Raw genomic sequence first — 14,098 nt, 5'->3', positions numbered from 1 at the left:
AACTATTTTCTAAGTTTGATGGTCACTTCTGATACAAATACATTTTTTAAACACCATTTTTTTTTTTTCAGGATAATCCTCATCACTCTCTATTTCTGCTTCTTTATCCTTTCCAATGAGAAGATTTAATATATCTCCCACTCTAACCATTCTGCTTTTCTTCCATAATTTTTCCCTACTCAGCCTGACTTTATCTTTGTAGAATGTATCCTCAATTTTGCTTCTCACATTGTAGCATTTATGGCATCAAGTACATTTCTACTTGCTGTATATATCTAAATTTGTGGTTCCTTTTCTCTTCAAGAAGCTGTTAGTAAATCAGTTGTTCAGTTTGCATTAATTGTGTCTTAGAATCAAGGAAATATGACACATGGGATTTACAGCCAGTTACTTGACTTCTTTGGAAATTGGTTTTCTCATTTTCTTCCAACATCTAGGCCCATCTTCAGGGTAATATCCTGCAGAAAAAACTGTGCCATTTTTTCCAAGTCTTTACATCTCTGACCACACTGGCGTCATCCTCAACCTCCTCTTCCTGCTCACCCATCTCCTTTTGATCACACTCTTCATCGGAGTCCTCTTCAAACACTTTTTGCAGAGCCTTTTTAGTGAATATTTTTAGAGATTATAATACTTTTGAGTTTTATGAAAAGTGGAAAATATATTCTGAAATCATTAAAAGCTCTGGGAATCTCAGTGAGAAGACATGGAAAAATGTTTTCATAATTTGATGCAATTAACATGTACTAAAAGTATTAATTCAAGTTCCAAGAAGCACACCGTTTGTGTGAGGCCAGATATCTGGACTGGATTCTGGGGACTGCTCTCTTAAAATGAGACAATTTGACACTAGTCATAGACATTACATGTAAGTTTTATGGCAGGGCCTCTGGTCCATCCATCCCTCTCTGTGGGTCCATTCTCTGCTAATCTCAAGGGCCACACTTGCCCATCAAATACATTTTTGAAAAATTTGGGTATGTGTGAGGCAGGGAGTTAGAACTGAAAACTTTTATGTATCTGGGCTGTAAGGTAATGATAAGTAACCATAATAGTGGTTTTCCCAGGAAAGGTACCTGCTTACACATATTATCCAAGCATAATTATCCCTATTTGTAAAATAAGTTGTATCTTCATCTACTTAGTAAGGAGATAGAATATTGTACTCCCTGGTCCAGGGAAGCATCAAGTAATCTTGGAACTCAGTGAATGATACAAAATTCACCCAAGGCACCAGCATCCTAAACTTGCAAATTTGGAGTAATAGTTTCACTGCCCTGGTACCCTTAGTAGTAACAATACCTTAACACCCTCAGAGACACTTCTAGAACAGGAAGTTCCAGAGATCTCTGCAGAAGGGGAAATTGTTTATTAAAGATGAGCACACAATAAAAATAATTGTCACATAGGAAATGATACACATGAAGGAAATAACACTAACCCAGAAGAAAAAACAACCACCTATGAACTTGACATAATTTAACATCTGTACAGACTATGGCTCTGCCAGTCACCTCTCTCCCCATTCTTTCTCCCCACTTTTTGCTAATGAAAGTCACACACACAATAAGTTTTACTTGGGAACATAGCTGCTGGCCATGTGACTAAGGTTTTGAATGGGGTTGCTTTCTGCATCTTCCATATCACTTCCTTGAAAATAATTTACTTATTCTCCAGCACCTTCTTGTCTCTTTCCATCAGCCAGAGCAAAAACATGGTGCTCATGAGCCAGCATTGACCCTGCCAGACATGATAACAAGGATAACATTCTACTCAACGGCAGAATAATGAGAAACCTGTGTCCCTGACAGTCTTGTGGACAGAGCTGCCTACACTCTGCCTGACCTATTATGTGAGAAATAAATACAGTTCTATATTATATGAAATATTATAATTTTGAGTCTCTTTTAAAGAGCAACTTAAACTATTTTTTAACCAATAGAGTTACCATAACATAAATATAGTAAAAAAAAAAAAAAAAAAAAAAGGAAGAGAAACTAGAATGAAAAAATAAGATACCCTGAAAAAACATACATTTGAGAAGAGATTCAAGTAAAATAGAAAAAAAGTTAAAAACTTGAAACAAAATGGAAACATTGTGTATATATATATATATATATATATATATATATATATATATATATATGCATATATATGACAATGCCAAAGTCAATGTTGTCTGAATAGCAATTTCAGAAGGGGAGCATAGTGAAAAGAGGCAGTATTTTAAAAGATAATGAGTAATAATTTTCCAGGATTAGGATGTAAGAATTCTCAGATTGCAAAATGTACCTCATTCCAAGAAGTGTATAAATATGGTAATAAGTCTGCAGAACTCTTAAGGTAAATAGAAATTAATATAGGCAACTAGAATGATAGCTGACTTCAAAACAGAAATAATAAATACAAGTAGTAAATGAAATAAAATTTTCAAATAACCAAGAAAAACAATTGTCAACTAAGAATTCTACAACTTAAATTTCTATTAAAATTGAAGATAAAATAGTCATTTTAAAATGAAAATTACAGATTTTGTATTTATGTCCTCAAAATTATTTTTAAAATGTGTTTAAGTAAATAGGCACTTGAACTCTAGAAGATAAAATTCAAAGTAAGAAGCAACATGAAGGGAAATAAAGTAAATATAATGTTAAATATAATTACCTACTGGGTATAAAATCAAGAATATTATGTGGAATAACTAAATAATTAAGAAAGTGGAGCATAGAAAGTTGAAGGAGTTCTTGGTTATACATTTAACAGATTCTAAGGTTTTTATATTATTAAAGAAGATAATAGATATATTGATAATCTTAAAGTTTATCAATTCAGTTGGTCAAGATAATTGTCTACACTGAGTTCCACCAATTTCCACCTTCTTGTTCTTTTTTATAGTCATTAAAGTTATGCATTCCACTTCACCATTTTCTGAAACTTCTCTCATCAAAGTCAACAATGTCCTCCATTTTATTTAATCAAATATGCAATTCTCATCTTACTTTATGAATTGGTAGCACTTGACAGAGTTGATCACTCTGTCCTCTTTTAAATATCTTCTTTACTTGTCTACTAAGACTCGATACTCATTTAATTTTCATTGTACCTGTCATACATAATTAGTTTTCTCTTCATATCCCCCTTCCCCTCTCCAACATCTAAATAGTGCAGGGCCCCAGTATTCAGTTTTTGGATCTCTACTCTTTCCTATATATACTAATTCCTTTGGTAGTATTATCAAGAATGATGGCTGTTAGTAATAGCCTATATTCTATTTTCTAAAAATATATATTTCTAGCTTGGATTTCTCTCTTACATCTCAGAAACTTATAGATATATATTTACTTGGCTGAGCCATTTCAGTGTTTATTTGACATCTGAAACTTAACATTCTTTTTTGTGCCAGTTAATGACAATTTTATTTTTATAGTTGTTTAGGCTGTAATTCTTAAAAACATCATTTACTTTTCTCTTTTTCTTACAACCTGTGCTCAATATATTGGCCTCCTCCCTGCTTTATTATCAGAGTATATCCAGAATCCACTCATTTCTTACAGCCTGAACTGCTACAGCCCTGAAACAATTTCAAACACACAGATTACATACACCTCCTTCCATTATATTTTGTCTTACTTTTCTCTCCTTCACACCTATTACTCTTGTACTAAATGATTTTTTTTTCTAAAAAAAATTGTCTGGTTTTTACTAAGATTTGTTTCTGCTTTTTTTACTACTGTTTAACACTAGGAGCTCAATAAATATTTTTATATAATATTAGTGGATAATTAAAGCATGGAGATTTAAAAGTAAGTATTTGAAGTAGAAATACAATGTGTTATTTCAAGCCAATACAAGAAAAGCAGTTTCCCTAAAAATAAGAGGAATTTAGCAGATTGAATATAAAAAAAAATGCAAATTGAGAACATGAAATAAGTCCCGGATAATTTCACTTTTCCTTATAAAAGAAATATGTAAAACATTGTAACATAGACAAGTTAAAATTAATGAATTGGAAAATGTTTATCAGGCAAATACAACATAAAGAAGGCTATCATATCATAACTGACAATAGACTCAATTAAATTTAATGGCAAGAAGTACTATAAAATATTTCAAAGATTATTAAATAATGGGAAATTAATAATTAAAAGTGTAACTAATATTTAAAGACCTAAACTTAAGAGCTAAAACTATAAAACTTTTAGAAGAAAATATAAAGAGAAAGCATCATGACATTGGATTTGGCAATGACTTCTTGAATATGATACCAAAAGTACAGACAAGAGGAGATCCAAGATGGCAGATTATATGATTTTTGACCTTAATTACATTAATTGATTTTCACATGTTTAAACAAATTTTCATTCTTGTGATAAATTCCATTAGGTGTGGCATATAATCCTTTTTTTATTAATATATTGCCACATTCAGTTTCCTAGAATTTTGTTGATAATTTCTGTGTATAGGACATTCATAAGAGATACTGTACTGTAGTTTACTTTTCTTGTAATGTCTTTCTCTGGTTGCCTAGTTTGTAATTACCTTTTAAGCTATATCTATATCTTGATTAGATAGATAGATAGATAGATAGATAGATAGATAGATATACAGATAGATAGATAGAAGACAGATGTGAAAATATAGACATACACACTTTTAAATTATCTGTTTGTGAGTATACAAATTTTAAAAAATCAGCAGGAAAGGCAACTATGATAAGAATAATTATTTTAGATATAGACACTAAACTTGCTCTATGCACTGAGAGGCAGAAAAAGAGAATAAAAATTAATAAATGACTTGTACAATAAGTGGGAAATGTGACGTATATCAGAAGTAAGTGTGAATTACACAGTATGGCACTAGGTCAGTTAAAAATCACCAATATAAGTGAGGGCCCAAGATGGCAGATTAGGTAAATGCTATGCTTATTTCATCCCAGATCACACCAAAATTGTGAATAAATTATAGAACAATCAACTTCAAGAATCATCTGAAGACTAGCTGAACAAAACTCCTATAACTAAAGATATATGAAGAAAAGGCCACGTTGAGATTGGTAGGAGGGGCAGAGATGTGAAATGGGCTGACCCCAACCTACAGATAGTAGGTGAAAACTGGGAGAAACTCCTCGATGGAGTTCCCCTCAAAAGAGGGAAGGGTCTCAGACCCACACTGGGATATACAGCCCAGGGGACCTGTGCCACACCAGTAAGAGGAGTTCCCAGAACATCTGGTAGTAAAAATCAGCAAGGACTTTGTCTGCCTCTCCTGGTGAGACAGAAGGTGGATGGAAACATAGATGCCCACTTAAAGGGACTGCGTACAGACTCAATTGCTTGCAAACACTCACCTGGGCTCCAGAAGAGGGGTGGAAACTCCAGAGGCACCAGAGACATGCAGGGAAAGATGGAGGTGTGTGTCTTCAGGGTGAGGGCTAGAGGGACAACAGCCATTATCTTTGTGTGGAGCCTGCCATACATGTAGCCTATAGGAGGGCACCATCTTTTCCTTGTTGAACCCTTCCCGAAAGGGCCAAATCTGAGACCGCGATGCCCTTGTAAAATCTACATGTACGCACCACCCTGATGATGCCCTGGGTCTCCGTCGCACACAGCTAGTACTTCATCACTGGAAGCACTTTTAGCTACTGAGTAGCCAGCCATGCTTCACAAGCTGCAGAAGCCTTCTACAACAGTGATGACCTGCGGTGGCCCGGGGAACTTTTATTGGTGAGCAGTGAGCCACAACTTGCGCTGCAACCTCTCTTGGGAAGCTCTCAGGGATATGTCAGCTCGAGATAAGTGGTGGCTGGCATTTCACTAAGTGGTAACAGGCCAGGCACTGGCATAAGAACTGAACCTGCATTAACACTGTAAAAGACACTGATCACACCTCATGACTCCCTTGCACTTCCCCTAGTGCTGTATTTCCTGAAGCACTTCCAACACTGGGTCCACCAGCCCAGCCTGTACATCTAAAGAGGCTCCTTCAATGGATGATCCTTGTGGGCATGCTGGCATTTGGCGATAGGCCTAGAGGGTCCTAGGCCTTTTGATAAGCTGCCCCAGGCTCAATACTGGTGGCAGCCAGGATCAATTCACAGCAAGGTGACCCCCACATGCCTCCAGATCCAGAATAGGCAGCAACCAACCACATATAGCTTTGTTGTGCCAACCAGGTAACTCTGGGCCAGTCATAGGTAAGTCTGAAATTGGCCTGCACAGGAGACCCTCTCAACACCAGAAAGAGCATAACCAGAGGCCAGATTCAGACCACACCGGAGCACTACCTGGTTAGCCCCACAAATGGCATACACAAAGGGTGGTCTTAACAGGAACAAGTACCTATGGGGGTGAATCCCCCTCTGAAGGGTCAGCCCCCATGCAGGAGCTCCAAACTGTGGATGTACCCAATCCTCATAGTCAGTTAGCTTGGGAGGCAGTCTCACCCATTGTTGTGCCAAAAGGAATCAAGACTCAACTACAACAGGATAACACACACAATAAACTCATGGGACACTACTAGAACATATGCCCAAGAGATCCGTGAGACTGCATTATTGGACCACATAGGACACATGCTATAGAAGGCCACCCAACAAAGACAGAAAGACATAGGAGATCTACCTAATATATAGATGCAAACTCAGAGACACAGCCAGAATGAGAAAACAAAGAAACATATCCCAAATAAAAGAACAGAAGAAACCTCCAGAAATACAACTAAATGAAATAGTCACAATCAACCTACCAAAGACAGAGTTTAAAACACTGGCTGTAAGAATACTTAAGGAACTTAAAATTTCAAGAGATAGTAAGTATAAAGAAGGACATAGCAACTATAGAAAATACCTGTCAGAAATAAAGAATACAATAACTGAAATGAAGAACACACTAGAAGTAATCAGCAGAAGATTAGATGAAGCAGAGGATCAAATCAGTGATTTAGAAGACCAGGTAGTAGAAAGCAGCCAGTTAGAACAACAAAAATAAAAAAGAACTTAAAAAAAAAAAAACACACACGAAAATAGTTAAGAGACCTGTGGGAAAACATCAAGCATAACAACATAACATCATAGGAATACCAGAAGGAGAAGAAAGGGAGCAAGGAATTGAGAACCTATTTGAAAAATTAATGACTGAAAAATTCTCTAACCTGGCAAAGAAAATAAACATAAAAGCTCAGGAAACACAGAGAGTACCAAACAAGATGAACCCAAGGAGGTCCAAACTAAGACACATAGTAATTAAAATGGCAAAGGTTACAAAGAGAGAATTTTAAAGGCAGCAAGAGACAGACAACTATTTACTTACAAGGGATCTCCCATGATTTCATCAGCTTATTTCTCAACAGAAACTTTTTAGGCCAGAGGGAAGTGCAGGAAATATTCAAAGTACTGAAAAATGAGGGCGTACAACCAAGACTACTCTAGCCGGCAAGGCTATCATTTAAAATTGAAGGAAAGATAAAGAGCTTCTCAGACAAGAAAAGTTAAAGGAATGCATTGCCACCAAGCTATTATGACAAGAAATATTAAAAGGTCTTCTTTAAGCAGAAGAAAGGATAAAATAGACAAACAAACATAAAATATATGAATAACAACATGGCAATAACTAAGTACCCACCAATAATCACTTTAAATATAAATGGATTAAATACTCCAATCAAGACTTAGGATAGATAAGATAACAACACCCATGCATATACTGTCCACAAGAGACCCACCTCTGATTAAAAGACACGTAGACTGAAAGTAAAAGGATGGAAAACAGTTTTTCACACAAATGGAAATGAGAAAAAAGCTGAGGTAACAATACTTATATCAGGCAATAAAGACTTTAGAATGAAAACTATTATAAGGGACAGAGAAGCACATTGCATAATAATAAAGGGATCAGTCCAACAAGAGTACATAACCCTAGTAAACATTTATGCACAAAACATATAAGCACTTAAATATATAAACCAAATATTAACCGACAAAAAGGCAGAGATTAGCAGTAACACAATCATAGTAGAGGACTTTAATACCCATGATGCCAATGCACAAATCTTCCAGACAGAAATCAACACACAGAGAGTCGTCCTAAATGACACACTAGACCAGATGGATTCATTGATATTTTTAGAGCATTTTACCCCAAAGCAGGAGAATATACATTCTTTTCAAGTGCACATGAAACATTTTCCAAGACAAACCACATGTTAGGCCACAAAAGAAGTCTCAGTCAATTTTAAAAGACTGAAATAATATCAAGCGTCTTCTCTGATCACAATGGTATGAAACTAGAAATCAATTACAAGAAAAAAACTGAAAAACACATGAACACATGGAAGCAAAATAGCATGTTACTAAATAATAAATGGGTCAATGATGAGATCAAGGAGGAAAGCAAAAAATAACTTTAACCATATGATTTCACTGATATGTGGAATATGAAATTGATAGCAATAAAGGAACAAAACAAACAAATAAAGAAACACAAACTCATGGATACAGACAATAGTTTAGTAGTTACCAGAGGTTAAGGACGAGGGGGTTGGTAGATGAGGGTAACTGGGGTCAAATATATGGTGATGGAAGGAGAACTGACTCTGGGTGGAGAACACACAATGTGATATATAGATGATGTATTACAAAATTGTACACTTGAAATCTATGTAATTTTACTAACCATTGTCACCCCAATAAATTTTAATTAAAAAAAAGATATCTTGAGACAAATGAAAATAAAAACACAACAACCCCAAATCAATAGAACACCGCAAAAGCAGTCCTAAGAGGAAAATTCATAGCAATGAAGGCCTGCTTAAAGAAACTAGAAACATTTCAAATAAGCAGTCTAACTTTGCACCTAAGGAAATTGGAACAAGAACAGCCAACAAAACCAAAAGTGAGTACAAGGAAGGAAATATTAATTATCAGAGTGAAAATAAATGAAAAAGAGACTAAAACAACAACAGCAAAAACAATTTAAAAGATAAGTGCAAACGAGCTAGTTTTTTAAAAAAGATAAAATTGACAAACTTTTTACCACACTCACCAAGAAAATAACAGAGAGGACCAAAATAAATAAAATCGAAAATGAAAGAGAAGTGACAATATACACCACAGAAACACAGAAATATATAAAAAAACAAAAACAAACAAATAAACAAACAAAAACAACAACAACAACAAAAACTAAGAAAATACTGTGAGCTACTACATACCAAAAAATTGGACAATCTGGAAGGAATGGATAAATTCATTGAAGCATACAATCTTCCAAGGCTGAATCAAGAAGAAACAGAAAATCTGAACAGACCAATTACTACCAACATAAATGAATCAGTAATCAACAAGTTCCTAAGAAGCAAAATTTATGGACCAGATGGCTTCACAGGTGAATTTTACCATACATTCAAAAAAGTAATTAACACCTATTCTCCTCAAACTATTCCAAAAAATTCAAGAGGAGGGAAAGTTCCCAAACTCGTTTTACCTGGCCACCATTACTCTGATTCCAAAACCAGACAAATACATTTCAAAAAAGTAATACTATGGGCTGATATCCCTAATGAATATAGATGCAAAAATCCTTAATAAATTTAAGCAAACTGAATTCAACAATACATTAAAAAGATCATACACCATGATCAAGTGGGATTCATTCCTGGCATGCAAGGTTTGTTCAATAACCACAAATCAATTAACATGAAACACCACATAAACAAAATGAAAAATAAAAATCATATGGTCATATCAATAGATGCAGAAAAGCATTTGACAAAATCCAGCATCCATTTATGATAAAAATTCTCAGTAAACGGGGAATAGAGAGAACATATCTCAACATAGTAACGGCCATATATGACAAACATACAGCTAGGAGCATATTCAATGGGGAAAAGCTAAAAGCATTCTCCTTAAGATCAGGAACAAGACAAGGATGCCCACTTTTTTCATCACTTTTACTCAACATAGTACTGGAAGTCCTACCCATGGAAATCAGACAAGAAAAATAAATAAAAGGCATCCAAATGAGAAAGGAAGAAGTAAACCTGTCATTATGTACAGATGACATGATACTATATAGAGAGAAACCCAAAGATTCCACCAAAAAAAAAATAAAATCAGAACTTATAAATGAATTTAGTAAAGTAGCAGGATATAAAATTAATATTCATAAATCACTTGCATTTTTATACACCAATAACACACTATCAGAAAGAAAAATTAAGAAACAATGCATTTAAAATTGCATCAAAAAATAGGAATAAATTTACCCAAGGAAGTAAAAGACCTATACTGAGAAAGTTATAAGACATTAAAGAGAGAAATTATAGAAGATACAAATAAATGGACATATATACCACACTCATGGGTAGGAAGAATTAATATAGTTAAACTGTCCATACAACCCAAACTAATCTATAGATTCAGTGCAATGTCTTTCAAAATACCAATGACATTTTTTACAGAACTAGAACAAATAATCCTAAAATTAGTATGGAACCATAAAAGACCCTGAATAGCCATGGCAATCCTGAGAAAGAAGACCAAAGCTGGAGGTAACACACTACTTGAAATCAAATTATACTACAAGGCTGTAGTAATCAAAACAGCATTGTACTGTCATAAAAACAGACACATGGAATAGAAGAGAGAGCTCCAAAACAAATCCATGCCTACATGATCACATAATCAATGACAGAGGAAGCAGGAATGTATATTAGGGTAAAGACAATCTATTCAATAAATGATAGTGAAAGAACTGGAAAGATACACGCAAAAAAAAAAAAAAAAAGAAACTGGACAACCCTCTTATTCCATATACAAGACTAAATTCAGTGGATTAAAGACTTAAATGTAGACCCCAAAATATAAAACCTCTAGAAGAAAATATAAGAAGTAAACTCTCAGACATTACCCTTAGTAATATTTGTAATGATACACCTCCCTGGGCAAGGGAAGCAAAAGAAAAAATAAACAAATGGGACTACATCCAACTAAAAAGTTTTTGCACAGCGAAAGAAACCATTAACAAAACAAAAAGACATCCTACCAAAAGGGAGAAGGTATTTGCTAATGATATATTTGATAAGGGGTTAATGTCCAAAATTTATAAAGAACTCATACAATTCAACACCAAAAAACAATTAAACAGTTAAAAAATGGGCAGAGCACCTGAATAGACATTTCTTTAAAGAAGACATACAGATGGCCAATAGACATATGAAAAGATGCTCAAGGTCACTAATCATCAGAGAAATGCAAATACAAATCACAATGAGATACCATCTCACTCTTGCCAGAATGGCAGTCATCAATAAATCAAAAGACAAGTGTTAGTGAGGATGTGGAGAAAAGAGAACCCTCATGCACTGTTGGTGGGATTGCACATTGGTGCAGCCACTATGGAAAACTCTATGGAGTTTCCTCGAAAAATTAAAAATATCACTACCTTATGACCCAGCAATTCCACTTGTGGTATTTATCCAAAGGAATTCAAATCATTAATTCGAAAAAATATATGCACCTTTATGTTTCCTGCAGCACTATTCACAATAACCAAGATATGGAAACAACCAAAATGCCCATCAACATACAATTGGGTAAAGAAATTGTGGTACATTTACACAATGGAGTATTACTCTGCCATAAAAAAGAATGAAATCTTACCACTTGAAACAACATGGATGGACCAAGAGGATATTATACTAAGTGAAATAAATCAGACAAAGAAAGACAAATGCCATATGATCTCACTTATATGTGGAATCTAAAGAACAGAATAAACAAACAAACAAAACAGAAATAGACTTATAGATACAGACAAAAAAACTGATGGTTCCTAGATAGAGAAGGGTTGGGGGATGGGTGAGAAAGTGAAGGGATTAGGAAGTACAAAAGAGTAATCACAAAAGAACCACAGAGATGTGAAATACAGTATGGGGAATATCATCAATAATGTTGTAAAAACCATGTATGGTGTCAGATGGGTACTAGTCTTATTAGGGAGATCACTTCATAAATTATATAAATGCCATATATATATATATATATATATATATATATATATATATATATATATATATGCCAAAAATGTCCATATATGACTTGTATTCATCTTTTATTAGTAGTATATATTACAATTTTAATACAGTTTTTCCTTTCTTAAAATGTGTATATTTTTTTGGTACCCACCTAAAAATCATGGGATGTAAAGTACAGCATAGGGAATATAGTGAATGACATTGCAATAGCTATGTGTGGTGTCAGATGAGTAGTAGACTTGTTGGGGTTATCACTTTGTGAGGTATATAAATGTGTAATCATTACGTTGTTTTATACACCTGAAACTAATAATACAAATAAAAATATATTAAAAATAGCACAAGCAAAAGAAAGATTAAATTGGACTTTATTAAAATGGATAACTATTGTGCATCAAAGAACACTATGAACAGAGTAAAAGGGCAGATCATAGAGTGGAGAAAATATTTGCAAATTGAGTATCTGATTAATTTCCAGAATAAGTAAAGAAAGAATTCCTACAACTCAACATCAAATAAACCAAATAACCAATTAAAAAATAGACAAAAGATTTGAATGGACAGTTCTCCGAAGGTATACAAATATCCAATAATCCCATGAAAAGATGTCCATTATCACTAATTATTAAGGAAATGCAAATAAAACCATAATGAGATACTGCTTCATACCCATTATGATGGCTATTGTAAAAAAAGAGAAAATAACAAGTGCTGACAAGGATGTGGAGAAATTTGGACCCTTGTACATTGATGGTGGGAATGTAAAATGGTGCAGTTAGTGTGAAAAACAGTAAGGCTGTTCCTCATAATCTTAAACACATAATTATTATATGATTTGAAATTCTGCTTAAATACACAAAACAATTTGAATCAAACTCGAGACACATTTGTACACCCTTTTTCTTAGCAGCATTATTCACAAGAGTCAAAATGTGGAAACATTTCAAGTGCCATTGATTGATGAATGGAAAGACAAAATGTGGTATATACATACAATGGAATGTTTTTCAGATGTACAGGGAAGGTAATTCTGACACATGTTACATGAATGAAACTTAAAGACATTATGCTAAGTGAAATAAACCAGACACAAAAGAAAATATATTGTATAACTGTACTAATTGAGATAACTAGGGTAGTCAAATTCATAGAAATAGAAATTAGGATGGTGATAACCAGGAACTGGGAACAATGGATAATAAAAGGTAATGTTTAATGGGTATAGGGTTTCAGCATGGAAAGATAAACAAGTTCTGTAGATGGATGGTGGTGATGATTGCTTGGCAACATGAATGTACTTAATGTATTTAAAGAACTGTACACTTAAAATGGCTTAAATGGTAAATTTTATGTAATGAATATTTAACCATTATTTTAAAATATAAGAAAAAGAAGGAAAAGGTGTTCAATTGTATCAAATGCAGTGCTGACAATGGAAAACTATGAAGGCACATACGTAGCCATGAGATTTGGCAAAATGACAACCTTTTGGTTTCTGACAATAGCAAGTTGAGTGATATTTCTATGGCGTTGGATTTATACATATACATTTATATTTAAATTCTTGTGTCTGTGAAATTCTTGGCTACTTAAAGTGTTTTCATTGGATAGATAGCATACCTAATTCTTTGTTTCCCCAATAATTTCTAACACAGCACAGTGCACTTGCTTGTAACACAAAATTATTCATGGAATTGATACCCACCAAAAGAGAAAAACTAGTTTTAAAATTCACAAAACGGTATTAATATAAAAATTCTGAAATGAAGAGGAGGCAGACTGTGAATACTTCATGTTTTTCCTCACAAATCAAGTTGTCAGCTTTCTCCTACTTTAAATTTCATAAGGGATTATGTGACTAGTCTATTTTCTGAATTTGTTCCGTTGAACTATCTAGTTACATGACCATGCCACACTGTTTTATTTATTTCAGCTCCATAGAATAGCTTCAGCATTCTTTCTTATCTCCAATATTCTCATTACTCTTCTTTCTCAGATTATTCTAGCTGCATTTGCTTATTTATCTTTCTATAGAAATTTACCTAGTTTTTAAAACATC

At 33.9% G+C, this 14,098-nt stretch overlaps 1 pseudogene; it reads right to left on the bottom strand.

Moving 5' to 3' along the window:
* Positions 1–9: 9 nt before the first annotated feature.
* Positions 10–743, bottom strand: LOC141570767 (mitochondrial transcription rescue factor 1-like; annotated as a pseudogene).
* Between the last annotated feature and the right edge of the window lie 13,355 nt (positions 744–14,098).

The sequence above is a fragment of the Rhinolophus sinicus genome, linkage group LG03 (assembly GCF_036562045.2).
Source record: "Rhinolophus sinicus isolate RSC01 linkage group LG03, ASM3656204v1, whole genome shotgun sequence".
Classification (NCBI taxonomy): Eukaryota; Metazoa; Chordata; class Mammalia; order Chiroptera; family Rhinolophidae; genus Rhinolophus; species Rhinolophus sinicus.
Note: the sequence above shows the minus strand (reverse complement) of the source record. Positions and strands in the feature narration are given on the sequence as shown.